The sequence below is a fragment of the Sapajus apella genome, unplaced genomic scaffold (assembly GCF_009761245.1).
Source record: "Sapajus apella isolate SASKATOON/1434 unplaced genomic scaffold, GSC_monkey_1.0 scaffold132, whole genome shotgun sequence".
Taxonomy (NCBI): Eukaryota; Metazoa; Chordata; class Mammalia; order Primates; family Cebidae; genus Sapajus; species Sapajus apella.
In genome coordinates this window covers 3,728,516-3,743,214 of record NW_022437072.1, presented here as the reverse complement: position 1 = coordinate 3,743,214, position 14,699 = coordinate 3,728,516, and the positions used below count along the sequence as shown (strand labels likewise).

At 34.3% G+C, this 14,699-nt stretch overlaps 1 protein-coding gene across 8 annotated transcripts in view; it reads left to right on the top strand.

Annotated features, from left to right (window-relative positions):
* KCNT2 (potassium sodium-activated channel subfamily T member 2) overlaps positions 1 to 14,699 on the top strand; it is a 412,694-nt gene that overhangs the window by 130,123 nt on the left and 267,872 nt on the right. The gene's annotated exons all lie outside the window — the stretch shown is intronic.

Sequence of the window (14,699 nt, the reverse complement as noted above, 5' to 3'; positions counted from 1 at the left end):
TTGCACGTAACCATAGATTACTAACTTTTACTGTAATTTTCCATTGTATAAATATTCCACAAGTTGTCCCTGTCAGTGAATATTTAAGCTTCCTCCATTTCGTATTCAACTTTGCTCTTATACACATAAACAGTGCTTCTTGGAACCTTCTTTTTTTTTTCTCTCTCTTTTTTACCCAGGCTGGAGTGCAGTGATGCAATCTGAGCTCACTGCAACCTCCACTTCCCCAGTTCAAGTAATTCTCCTGCCTCAGCCTCCCCAGTAGCTGGGATTACAGGCAGCTGCCACCATGCCTGGCTAATTTTTGTATTTTTAGTAGAGAAGGGGTTTCACCATGTTGGCCATGCTGGTCTCGAACTCCTGACCTCACGTGATCTGCCACCTTGGTTTCCCAAAGTGCTGGGATTACAGCTTGTGCCACCATGCCCGGCCTTTTGAGCCTTCTTGTACATGCATCCCAGGGCTTGTGTTTAAGTTTCTGTAATGCATTTATCTAGGCATGGAATTGTTGGGTTGTAAATACATAAATACTTAATTTAACTAGACAATGCCAAATTGTCTACAAAAATGATTGCACCAACTGACTCCACCAATAATAAGAAAAACTTTGATTCACATATCTGCAACATTTGGCTTTTTTATACTTTTTGATTTTTCCAATTAAGTGGATATAAAATGTTACCTCACTATAGTCTTATGTATATTTCCTGAGTACTTATGAGGTTTAACATTTCATCCTGAGTTTATTAGCCAATATAGTTCCTCTTCTGTGAAATGTGAGTTGACATCTTTTTGGTTACACATTTGTTCTTAATTATTCCTTAAAATTCTTTATGTATTCTTGATTTTAAATCTTTTAAATATTTTATTCAAATATCTTCTCCCAGTTATGAACTTATTTCACTTTCTTTAAGATTTCAGATAATTAATATCTTTGATAAATTTGAACTTAGAGAATTTTCTGAGCCCATTAGTGAAGTTATTTATTGGTTTATGCTCTTATCTTCCTGGGCAGAAATTTTAATACCTATTTTATGTTTTTGTTCTGTTTCTAAAGTACAACTTCACTATTCAAAAGACAAAAATATTAACTATCATTTTTTCATAAAGGGTTAAAATTTTTTTTTTATATTTCAGCAGGTGATTTAATCTCTATAGTGTGAGATAAATATCCAATTTATTTTTTATTTCTTTACTATTATTTTTTGCTACTTAGAGAACCTTTTAAAAAGATTCATTTATTTAATAGTTCTTTTTTAGTACTGTTCAGCCATACCACCTCTGTTATGTATTAATATCTATTAATGCATTATTCAATTATTGACTTTTTAAAATTTTATGAATCAATTTATCCTTCTCTGTACCACTTCCATAATGCCTTAATTGCTGCACCATCCTAATAAGCCTTAATATCAAGTAGGGAAAACCTCTACTCTTTATTCTTCTTCTCAAACATCCTGTCTAGTTTGATCTTTTACTCAGTACAGAATCGAATTATCAAGCTCCACAAAATAGTCTATGTGGTTTAGATTGGAAGCTTGTGGAATCTATAGATTATTTTATAATATTGTAAATAACATTTGTTTTCCAAAGCGATTACATCAACTTATATTACATTGGCCTTTAGTAAGAAATTCTTACTAATTTGAGGAGGGGCTGTTATAGCATAATTTTCAAAAGGTTAAAAACATATCCTTTGTATAAATACAAGGTGAAAACATGTCAGACATTTTATACACTTCATTAATTAATGAGGGAAACAGTAATACATTAAAACTGGTCCAGGAGCTTTTGTTAAGCTACGTAATTCTAGGCAATGATGGAATAAGAGTTACCCCTCCACCTGTACTTCCACAAATACAGTCACCACCCCACAGCACCCCTAGTTCTACAGGACCATAAACCATAACCTTTGAAATTATCTTTTTTAATTAGGCAGAAATTATTTGGATACCTATTAGACAAAACTCTATACATTAATGTCTTCTTCTTCACAGTTGTAAAATACCACAGAAAATAGAAAGCCACATCCAGCATTGCACTGAAAGGAAATGTAGTAATTGCTTAGCCTGTTTTCAAGTTTTGGATAACTTTTCTAATAGAACTGAGTGAATTTTTCTCTAGTAGAGCATTTTGAAATTTTAAGTATATCATTATCTATTTCTCATATAGTTTAGGGAAAATGTAATGAGATGGTTTCATCAAAGAGGCTTATTTAAAATTACAAGAATATGATAACCAGATTTTTAGATTACTGTTGCATTCTTTGATATATGTATATATTTAAAATAACATTTAGATTTTACTTTAATAAGATTATAGGAAATGAATTTATTTACTCATTCATTGTTTATAAAATATAGATTTTTAAATCATTACATCCTCTCCCGCATCTGTTGTTTCCTGACTTTATAAGAGCAAACAAAACTTAAGGATCCTTTAGTAGGGGATTTGTGATTAAGTCGTGAGTATTATTATAGAGAAATGACAGGCAGTCATTGAACAGACACTTCTGAAAAGAAGACATTTGTGCAGCCAACAAACATATGAAAAAAAACATACCATCACTGGTCATTAGAGAAATACAAATCAAAACCACAATGAGACACCATCTCACTCCAGTTCGAAGGGTGATCATTATAAAGTCAGGAAACAACAGATGCGGGAGAGGATGTGGAGAAATAGGAACACTTTTACGCTGTTAGGAGCATAAATTAGTTTAACCATTGTGGAAGACAGTGTGGTGATTCCTCAAGGATCTAGAACTAGAAATACCATTTGACCCAGTAATCCCATTACTGGGTATATACCCAAAAGATTATAAATCATTCTGCTATAAAGACACACACACAAGTATGTTTCTTGCAGCATTGTTTACAGTAGCAAAGACTTGGAACCAACTCAAATGCACATCAATGATAGACTGAATAAAGAAAATGTGTCACATATACACCATGGAATACTGTGCAGCCATAAAAAACGATGAGTTCATGTCCATTGCAGGGACATAGATGAAGCTGGAAACCATCATTCTCAGCAAAGTAACACAAGAACAGAAAACCAAACAGCGTGTTTTCTCTCATAAGTAGAAGTTGAACAATGAGAAGACATAGACTCAGGGAAGAGAATATCACACACTGGGGCCTGCGAAGGTCTGGTGGCCTAGGGGAGGGTTAGCATTAGGAGAAATACCTAATGTAGATGACAGGTTGATGGGTGCATGGCAGGTGTATACCTGTGTAGCAAACCTGCATGTTCTGCACATGTACCTCAGAACTTAAAGTATAAAAATAATAAAAGAAAGAGATGACATAGACCTCATCTACTTTTTACTAAAAATAAGTACGTTGTGGAACAGCAAGTATGGGAAAACTCCCTTTATACTGTAAACAACAAATAATGAAATGTCACTAGAAAACCTGTTAATGAATTAAATTATGTTTATTCAAACTATCTTCACTTAGTGAATAAGCTTTAACAGCATTTCAGGAGAGTGATGTTATAAGTGAGATACTCATCAGGCTTTAGGATCATTGCTCTTGTGGTATAAGGGGAATTTTTCAAGTTGGAAAACTGATTTAGAATGGTAAAAGTTTGACAGACTGAGGGCTTCAAAGCAAGTCTTAATGAGTAAGCTACTGTGTGATAAGTGATCTGTTGGCCCAGGTGAACAGATTATTTGTTGCCTCCAATAAATTGATCTGTATGCATTTTCTAAACAATGAAGTGATTTTATTATATGCTTATTTTTCCCAAGTAAATGATTATTATAACCAACCACAGCAAATTGAAATAGATGATCCACAGTTTTTGTTTATCCAGTTATACATTTTATTTAGGAATATTTTGTATTATCAACACAGTATAAAAAGTTATGAGTTGTCATTGCTTGGTTATTGTATGTTTCACATATATACTATGTTTTTAAAATTTCTATAACAATCCTGTTAAATGGAAGTAATACCTGCATTTTACAGACAATAACAGTTTTCAGACCTCGTAATCAAATGCGTATCCAGATCTCATGCTCATCTTTTTTATCTCTTATACTATAGTATAGAATAAACAAGTTAACATAAAAATTTCGTAGAAAACAGTTTCCCTAGAAAACCCATTAGTATTGTTATAATTTTTGATTATGTGAAATTATATTCTTTTACTTTTTCCTTCTTCCTTCAAATCGTGTCACCTTGTCTTTAAATCTGTTTCATACAATGCAATTTGTCTATTAAAAGTCATAGATGTTACTTTTACTTAAGCAAGAATACTACATATGAAGAGAAATCCTAAAGGCATATATGTGTTCCAGTGAGCTGTGCCCATTACTGAATTGTGATTTCTTCCAAATAAGCGCAAAATGGAAGAGATGATTTTGAGGGTTGATTTAAAATCATATGTTATTGGTGGGAAGTATTAAGTTAAAAAAAAAGAAAGTGCTTCCTTTACTGCATGTTGGTGTGTTCATGTAATTTCTAGTTTCATACTAACAACTCACATCTGTTGAACATAGCCAGACTTTTTGAGATCTATTGGTTTCTTCTCCACAAACATGTATATTTCTCCCCATATTGGACTTTGCTGTAATACTTAACTGTGCTGTTCCTCATAATCCTAGACTGTCAGAGCATCCTTATATTTTCCTATGAGGTTTTTACAATGACTAGTGAAGTATTCCCATCTGAGTTAGAGATTATGTGGGTATTTTCTATACTCCTCTTTTATGTATAGAGAAAAGGAGAAGAGGGTTTATGTGTGGTAGTTTTGAAAAGTTTTGGTTGGCAAGCTATTAGGTTTATGGTGGGGTTGTGGGTGCCTGTAGTCATATTATAAGCTTATAAATGATTTTAACAGCTTCATGTATCTATAGTATATGTAAACATATGTCCGTGTATGTTTGTTTGTATAGGTGTATGTACTTATGTAGGTATGTTTATTATCTTTGGGGCCTTTTGTTTTGATATACATAATGGGAAGGAGTGGAGGTGGGGTAAAAAGAAAAATGGGGAAATAATTTAGGAGCGTCTTCTGTTTGTTTCTTTTCTGAGGTGGTAGTGGTAAGCATACGTAATTTTTATCAAATGTAACTTATTACAAGCCTAGATTCTGCATATTTTTCTTGACTTTTATTACACACTTAATAGAATAAAAATGAATAAACCTTTTATTCTTTGCCATTTTTCTTTTCCTTTCTTTTCTTTCTCCTTTTAATGGCTTGGCTCAGGCCTGCCGACCTCATACAGTTGGGCAGGGGGCATGGAGAGGCAGAATCTCTTTGTAATTTAAGAATGGGAAAATATATCTTTATAATTATCCTAGATTTCTTTGTCTTTTGCTTCTCATGCTTAGATTTAAATCAAATTGGGGTTGCTTGGATTTCATTATTTGAATAAAATGGGGACGTACAGAGAGTTGGCCCAGCAAATGTACATTGAACGTGAGGATGTGACTTTTCTAACTGAAAGGAGAATTCTCTTTTGCATTAAAGAGTATTTTAATAGGCCGGGCGCGGTGGCTCAAGCCTGTAATCCCAGCACTTTGGGAGGCCGAGGCGGGTGGATCACGAGGTCAAGAGATCGAGACCATCCTGGTCAACATGGTGAAACCCCGTCTCTACTAAAACTACAAAAAATTAGCTGGGCATGGTGGCACGTGCCTGTAATCCCAGCTACTCAGGAGGCTGAGGCAGGAGAATTGCCTGAGGCAATTCTCAGGAGGCGGAGGTTGCGGTGAGCCGAGATTGCGCCATTGCACTCCAGCCTGGGTAACAAGAGTGAAACTCCGTCTCAAAAAAAAAAAAAAAAAAAAAAAAAAAAAGAGTATTTTAATAGAAAAGTACTCTTGGCTGATTTCATAATGTGTTTTACCATGGAAACCACAAGACTATTTCCATCTACCTACAAGTTGTGATTACCAAGGGCTGATAAGGAAAGTCCATGCAGTTATTGAGGGGCTATTAATAATATTTCTAATAAGAGAAATTGATAATTGTTATTTATCCCATTTTCTTTCCTTATTACCATTAAATCACACAATATTATATATGTATATGTAACATATATAAACACATGCATATATGTGCATATATATGTGTGTCTGCGTGTGCATAGCTGAACTCCCTTTCCAAAAATGACATTATTTTGAATTTTATTTAAAAAATGCAGACAATGCTACTGTCATCAGAATTAATGTTTACTTCCTTGTAAGATGTTACTGACTAAAAGGCTGGAGTAATTATTAAAAGAATTAGATGGAAAAAGAAGTTGGGAAAGATCTTAGGAAAAATTGCAAAACATTTAAATTGAGTTTCTCTGTGTACATATAGTAAAGGTTGGAAGCCAGCTAGAAACTCGTTAGAAAAACTTGAGCATGAACTGGTGAAACTACTTTTTTAAAATTTTTTTGCGAGGGAGTCTCACTTTGTCGCCCAGGCTGGAGTGCAGAGGTACAGTCTCAGCTCACTACAACCTCTGCCCTCTGGGTTCAAGCGATTCGCCTGCCTCAGTCTCCCCCCAAGTCTGGGACTACAGGTACACACCACCATGCCAGGCTAATTTTTGGTATTTTAGTGGAGACGAGGTTTCACCATGTTGCCGAGGCTGGTCTCGAAGTCTTCAGCTCAGGCAAATCCGCCCACCTCAGACTCCCAAAATGCTAGGATTTCAAGTGTGAGCCACTGCACCTGGCCCAAAACTACCTTTTAAAAATGAATATTTATTTTTTACAAGCCTTTGTTTTTATTTTTAAGTTTTTATTTATTTTTATAGATTTAGGGGTACAAGTATAGTTTTCTTGCATGTGTATATTGTGTAGTAGTAAAGTCTGGGCTTTTTGTGTAGCCATAACCTGAATAGTGAACATTGTACCCATTAGATAATTTGTCAGCCCTTACCTCCATCCCACTCTCCCATCTTTTGAAGTCTTCAGTTTCTGGGTTTTCATTCTGTATGTCCATGTGTACCTATTATTTAGCTCCCACTTGTAAGTGAGGATATGCAATATTTGACTTTCTGTTCCTAGGTAATTTCGCTTAGAATAATGGCCTACAGTTCCATTCATGTTGCTGAAAAATACATTATTTCATTCTTTTTCTTTTTTTATACCCAAGTAATATTCCATTGTGTGTGTATGTGTGTTTGTGTGTATATCTATATGTACCCCACATATTCTTTATGCAGTCATCCATTAATGGACAATTAACGTTGATTCCATGTCTTTGCTATTGTAAGTAAGTGCTGTAGTAAACATACAAATTCTTATATCTTTTTGATGTAATGAATGACTTCTTTCCCTTTGGGTATATACCCAGAAGTTGAATAGTTAGATTGAATGGTAGTTTGATTTTCAGTTCTTTGCAAAATCTCCATACTGTTTTCCATAGAGGTTGTGCTAACTTACATTTCTGCCAGCAATATATAAGTGCATCCTTTTCTCTGTAAGCCTTTCAACATCTGTTTTTTTCTGACTTTTTATAATCACCATTATTACTGGTGTCAGGTGGCATCTCATTGTGATTTTAATCTGCATTTCTCTGACAATTAGCATTGTTGAGCATGGTTTCATATGTTTATGGCTGCATATGTTTGTATGCTCTCTTTTGAAAAATGTGTGTTCATATCCTTTGTACACTTTTTAAAGAGTTTGTTTATTTTTTTCTTGTTATTTGAATTCCTTGTAGATTCTGGATATTAGTCCTTTGTTGAATGCATAGCTTACAAATATTTTCTCGAATTCTGTATATTGTATGTTTACTTTGTTGTTTGTTTTCTTTGATATATAGAAGAGTTTTAATTAATTCCTATTTGTCTATTTTTGTTTTTGTTGTGTTTGGCAAGCCTTCATTTGCTGATTATCAGAAATTAAGTATGATATTTGGAAATGGGTAGGAATCAGGTTTAAGGGCAATAACCATAGAGCAGACCTTAACAAACGTGTCCCTGTATTGATGGGTATAGCCCAGTATTTATGGGTGGATCTATTGTTTACAATGTTTTTTTAATAACATTTTACTAAAGCTCTAGAATTCTCCTACTAATAAAGTCTCAACTTGATAAGAAGGCAAGAAGCAAGAAAAAGAATAGAAAGAGCGGTGTTCCAACTCTGTCCCCATCCTAGCTGTAAGAATTTGGGCCAGTCACTAAAATTATTTGAAAAGTTTTTTTCTTTCTTTCTTTTTTTTTTTTTTTTTGAGTCAGTCTCACTCTTATCACCCAGGCTGGAGTGCAGCGGCACAATCTCTGCTCACTGCAACCACCACCTCCCAGGTTCAAGTGATTCTCTTGCCTTAGCCTCCCAAGTAGCTGAGATTACAGGCATGTGCCATCACACCCAACTAATTTTTGTATTTTTAGTAGAGTTGTGGTTTCACCATCTTAGCCAGGCTGTTCTAGAAATCCTGACCGCAGGTGATCCACCTGTCTCGGCCTCCCAAAGTACTGGGGTTACAGGCATAAGCCACCATTCCCGGCCCAATGTTTCTTTTTCTATAAAGTTGGCATCTACCTTACTCAAGTAAAAATCAAATAAATTAATTATAGTATACTTTTTAGTGATTTATTGAAATCGTAGACAGCTAAAAGGACAAATAAATAAACAAATCTAAATTCATAACCAATTTAAAGAATCTGTGGGGAATCGTAAGGTAGATTAAGTTGGAATAAGAAAGAGTTCACAAGGATTCACCTCACCACAAACCCAAGTTTTCTATCTTCAGATGTTATAAGGAAGCAAAGGAAGATGATTTTATCTCTCCCACCATACTATTGGTTCAGAGTCCTCATGGTTTGTACCAAAGAAAAAATTGGCTACCACACTATACCTTCATTCAGGAATTTATCTCTTAATCTTTAATGACGAGTAGCTCCTAAGTAATATGTGGGATGCTAACGATATAAGCATAGACAAAACTCAATATGGCCCTTGCCCTCATGGAGTTTACGTTGTAATGAACGAACTTGGTATGACTGAGAACTGGTATTGTCACCATTATAGAAAATGACTGTATTAGCTTCCTAGCACTTCCACAATGAAACACCACTAACTTGGTGCCTGAAAACAATAGAATTTTGTTGACTGACAGTAATGGAGACCAGAAATTTGAACAAAAGGTGTAGGCAGGGCCATGCTCTTTACTAAGGCTCTAAAAGAGAATCTTTCCTTGCTTTTTTCAGGTTCTGGTAGTCCCAAGTGTCCCTTCAGTTTTGGAAGCATAACTCCAGTCTCTGCCTTTGTCTTCATATGACCATCTTCCTTCTGCATTTGTGTTTGAGTGCAAGTTTTCCTTTTCTTATAAAGACACCTGTCATAATTGACTAAGGGCTCATCCTATTATAGTATACCCTCATCTTAATTTAACTAATTATGTTTGCAATGACCTTATTTCCAGATAGGTTCAAATTCTGAGGTCATGAGAGCTAGGACTTATCTTTTAGGGGGACATAATTCATCCCATTAAAATGACCTTAGAGAAAATAGGAGTAAACTTAGAATAATGTAATACATTTGGAAAGGTATAATTTTTTTTTTTGTTAGTAGTGAAAACAGAGTGAGAGAACCTTGGAAGTATACTTTCTCTTTACTGAACAAAGTCAGAGCGCCAAACATGGAATTAGCGGGATGCCACAATCTAGAAGCACAGAAATAATTCCAGGTGAAATTTCTTAGAAATGGAAGTTGTACCGGGAGCTATGTATATTAACTCACCATTCAGATATATATTTTCCAAAGGACAGCGAGCAGCAAATAAATAGAGAACAGGATTTCTGTGCATCCGTTGAATCTGCCTGCTGAGACCAGAGGGTCTAGGCAGATAATCCCTTGTTTGAGATGAGTACAGTAATAAAAATCTTATATATGCACTCCATGAACAATATTGTAGAATCAGAAGGAAGGAGGAGGGAAATAGCACTTAGTAGTACCAAGCAGACACAGAGGAAGAACCTTCCTCTGATAATGATCTATATCTACTATAAGATTTAAAAGAGAATATCCACAAAAGTTAGACATCCTAAATAGGTTTCAAAGCTTTAGTGCTAGAAAAAAGCAAAGTAGTGTTTCTGAAAGAATGGTACATTGACAGTCTGGATCAGAATTATTTTTCTTGTTGTTGAAATGATGAGGGCTACTTTAAATTTATTGAATAAGAATTTTAAGAGTAAATCAGGAAAACTGCATTTTAACAAGACTCCAGGTGAGCTTTACATTGAATTCAAGTGCCAGAACAAAAGAATGAAAGGAAAATGAAAAAACAAGTACCAAGTTAAAATCAACATTAAGGTAGTTTATATCATTAGGAAAAATTGATGATAGTTACAAAAAAAATCTCTGTAGTATCTGAATTATTTCAGAGCATAGAAGAATTAATTCGTATTAGAAGATACTAGAATAATTTAAAAAAGACATCACACCATTATGACTGTAGAAGAAAAACTCCTGAAAAAGTCTAAAATAATGAATCCAGCAGTAAATTACCTGAATTGTTTACCATCACAAATACATGTTATTCCAGGATAGGTAAAAACAGTTGCATCATATAGAAATTGATGAAATAATTCACCAAATCAGTAAGTGAAAAGAAAAGCAACCATATAGTATTAGATTGATAAATTCAATATGTTTTTTTATAACAATCAATACCAATCCATTACTTATATAATTTTCAGTAAAGTGTAAATATCTAAGGAATCCCAAGATCACCAAAATACAATTATTCCTCAGTATTCTTGGGGATTGGTTTCAGGACTTCTGTGGAAACCAAAATCCACAATGCCCAAGTCCCTCATATAAAATGGCATGAGATTTGCACAATAATCTATGCACATCCTCCAATATACTTTGTCTCTAGATTACTTGTAATACATAATAAAATATAAAAGTTGTGTAAATAGTTGTTATACTATATTGCCTTGGGAATAATGACAAGAAAAACAAATCTGTACATGTCAGTACAGATGTTGTTTTCTGTTTTTCCCAAATATTTCCTATCCGCTGCTGGCTGAATACATGGGTGTGGAACTTAATGGATACAAAAAGCCAAGTGTAATTAATTACATCCTCTTATAAGAAAGGAACACCACAATTATTTGACTTTTTTCCCCCCAAAAGTGCTAGTCAATGAAGTAAGGCAAAAACAATGAAATGTAAATACAGTAGTTCCTCAAATAATGCCATTTCATTCAACATTGTTTTGTTATAAAATTGATGAGAAAAAAAATTCTATTCCTAATTGGGGTGACTGTGTGGAGTTTGCACGTTCTATCCACATCTGTGTGGGTTTTCTTCAGTTACTGCAGTTTCCTCCCATATGCCAAAGATATGCAAGTTGGGTGAATTAGTGTGTCTAAATGACCCTTGGTGTTTGAGTGTGTCTTGCAATGTGATGGCATCCTGTCTGGGTGGGGTTCTGCCTGGCCCCTTGAGCTTCTAGGATGGGTTCTGGCCCCCTATCACCCTGAACTGGAACAAGTGGGTAAATAACCTTGCTTGTTTTCATTAGTCTTTCTTGAGTGTATGTATAGCTCATAGTTCCTTCAACCTTTACTATCCAAAGTGTTTTGGTCTTTATTTAGAAGTTTGGTGACATTTTTGTAGCCAGTGGAAACTTAACTCTTGTTCACATCAATTAGCCTATGGTAAAATTGGTTTTGTTATATAGCATTTATTTTAAAGTCGCAAACACCCTGTGGATGACATTAAGTGAGGACTTACTGTAGAAATACTGGAGAACATGTCCAGATGACATGATTGTCTGTCTAGCAAACTCAAGTAATAAATGTGAAAAAAAAAATCACTACATGTAAGAAAGGTCAACATAGTAGCCATTTACAATATCAAAACCATAAAGTTAAAGATTGGAACAAAACATTTTTAAAAAGCAACCAAAATTATAAAATAGCTAGAAATCAGTGTCACAAAGAATATATAAGATCTACTCAAATAAAACATTGTTGATCAATGTAAAAATAACTTTATTAAATAGTGAGAAAGTATTTCAGAAGACACCACCTAATAATGATTTGAATTCCAGTGTCTTTTTTTTTTATCAGATACAACCATTATTATTGTATTTGAATAAATGTAACAAAATTACCTTAACTTTTAGCATTTGTATAAGTATGTGACAAAAATGACATCTTTAAAACTGATAAGAGCAAATTTGCCCTAATTCAAAACTCTGTGGTTCTGGGGAAGGCCCAGAAAGAGTACACGAAGAGTGCACGGACTTAGTGTAAGAGCGCACTGAAGACTACACTAACATAGTCTACTAGATGTAAGTAAATTCACATAAAGGGACGGAGGTAGGGAGGTCAGAAGAAAAGGAAGAGAGGGAGGCAGGATGAAAGGAAGGAAAAGATGGAGGAAGGAATGGAGGGAGGAGATGAACCCATGTTTAAACTTGAAAAAGGAAACAGTGCAATAATACTGAAAATCAGTTAAAATCATGACAAGTATTGGGAAGGGTGAACACTAAACCGAACTAAATACCTGGGTGCTGGAAAACTGTTTGGTGCTGAAGAAGGTCTCAAAAGTATACGCTATCACTAACATGCCTTGGTGCTGGAAAGAGTTACCATTAAATCAATTATCAAAAAAGGCTGTACTCTGTGCTGCAACCAGTAAGCCTAAAGAACATTTTTCTGGGCCTAAAATAAGTCATGTTATCAAAAAGTACTTTGCTTGCTTTTTGGCTTTAGCTCTACAAAACATTTGTATAATTTCATGTTTTGATATAATCCGTGTTCCTCAATGATTATATTGACTCAGAGAGATCACAGGATTAACAGTTTTACTTCACATAATTTTATAATTAGATTGGGATTAGGAAATTATTTAATGATAGACTTCACACCGTGCAAAATTGTCTTTCCTTGCAAGCTGTTGTCCAGCCTTTAGCACATTTATAGGTACTAGAGAGCTCTCCACACTGATGGCCATTCCAAAGTTGGGTAATTCTCTTTCATAATTTGTATATTTATCTATTATTAATTTCATTTATTAGGGAAACACATTATGTGACATTGGATTCTAATAATGTTGGTCACTGTAATATTTAAAGACAACTGTGACTACTAACTCTTCATATTTATGAATTCTTTCTAGTTTCTTCTACCTTTCTACACATGCTATGCTTTCCAGACTCCTCATTATTTTAGTTAAGGCTTTAGATGATCTCATTGTAGTGAAAAAATGCTCCTCTCTTCTATACCCAGTACTGAGCACCAATATTATCTGAAAAATGGACTCATTCTTATAAATTTGATGATTCTAGGAAGCAAATCTGCATGGCCTTTGCTGAATTATTTGTTTGATAGCCATATGTCCTCTCAAATTTGCTATGTATCCATAACAAATTTTAATTATTTTAGCTTGTTCTTGGTATTTACAGTTACCATATTTAAAATGAACTGACTTTTCATTTGATAAATAAGGGAAACATGTCCAATAATGGATTTCCAAGACATCAAGGAAGTTTTGTTTCTATTTGTGTGTGCATGAACTTTTGTAGCATGTATATGCATGTAGATTTGTAGGTGTGTGTGCATGTACATGGGCATGGAGATGGAAATGCTCTGCTGAAAGATATCATTGCCATTTCAGTGGCTTCTTTCTGGAGACGTTATCAACTCAAGAGAATTTTGTTTACTTTAAAACAATTTTATTTGATATATAAGGTGAAGAAAAAGCTAAGTGAGAATATGTTAACCAGGAAATAAAAATAGAAATATATTCTTTTTTTTTTTGAGACAGAGCCTCACTCTGTTGCCCAGGCTGGAGTGCAGTGATACGATCTTGTCTCACTGCAATCTCCGCCTCCGGGGTTGATGCAGTTCTCCTCATCAGCCTCCCAAGTAGCTGGGATTACAGGTACATGCCACCATTCCCGGCTAATTTTTTGTATTTATAATAGAGACAGGGTTTCACCATCTTGGCCAGGCTGATCTTGAACTCCTGACTTTGTGATCAACCTGCCTCAGCCTCCCAAAGTGCTGGGATTACAGGCATGGGCCACTGCGACCGGCCCCAGAAATATATTCTTTAGAGAGAAGATACAAAAGGACACTCAAGTCTTTTAGAAGATACAACACATATAACTTGGTTTTAATTAATTTGAAAAATGCCCTGTTGCTTTTGTGACACAAGAGACTGCTTTTAAATTATTTATGGGTTTCCTTGAATAAGCAGGGTAATAGAGAGCTTATAAGATAATATAGTAGTGAAATATTTCTCAAATACTTGAGCAGATTTATAATGTCAGTTATTTTTTTTCTCCTAGGTATATACTCCTGCAAAACAATAAAAAACAAATAAGCTCCCCCACCCCCATGCAAAAAAAAAAAAGACCCCCAATCCTTATCTGGCTTATATAAATTACATTTTCATATTAGGAAAAATGAAATTAAATCTTTGTTTCTGTGTAAACATTAAAGTCCTTTCTTAGCTGTTTTTGGAATTCTAACTTATAATACATTTATTTGAGACTAATTAAGGAAATTGAGTATTATTTAGAAATTATGTTGCACTGAATAAGATTTCTCTTTTCACTAAGTATTTTGAAAATATTATGCCTTATCACATGGGAAACAGTTTGCTAGAATTTAGAGTGTTTATTAAATTGATGCTGTTATTTTAGACAGTTAATATTATTGTATAGTGGGTTAAATATATCGTATGCAGTCTAGTAATTGAGTTGTTGCTTTATCATC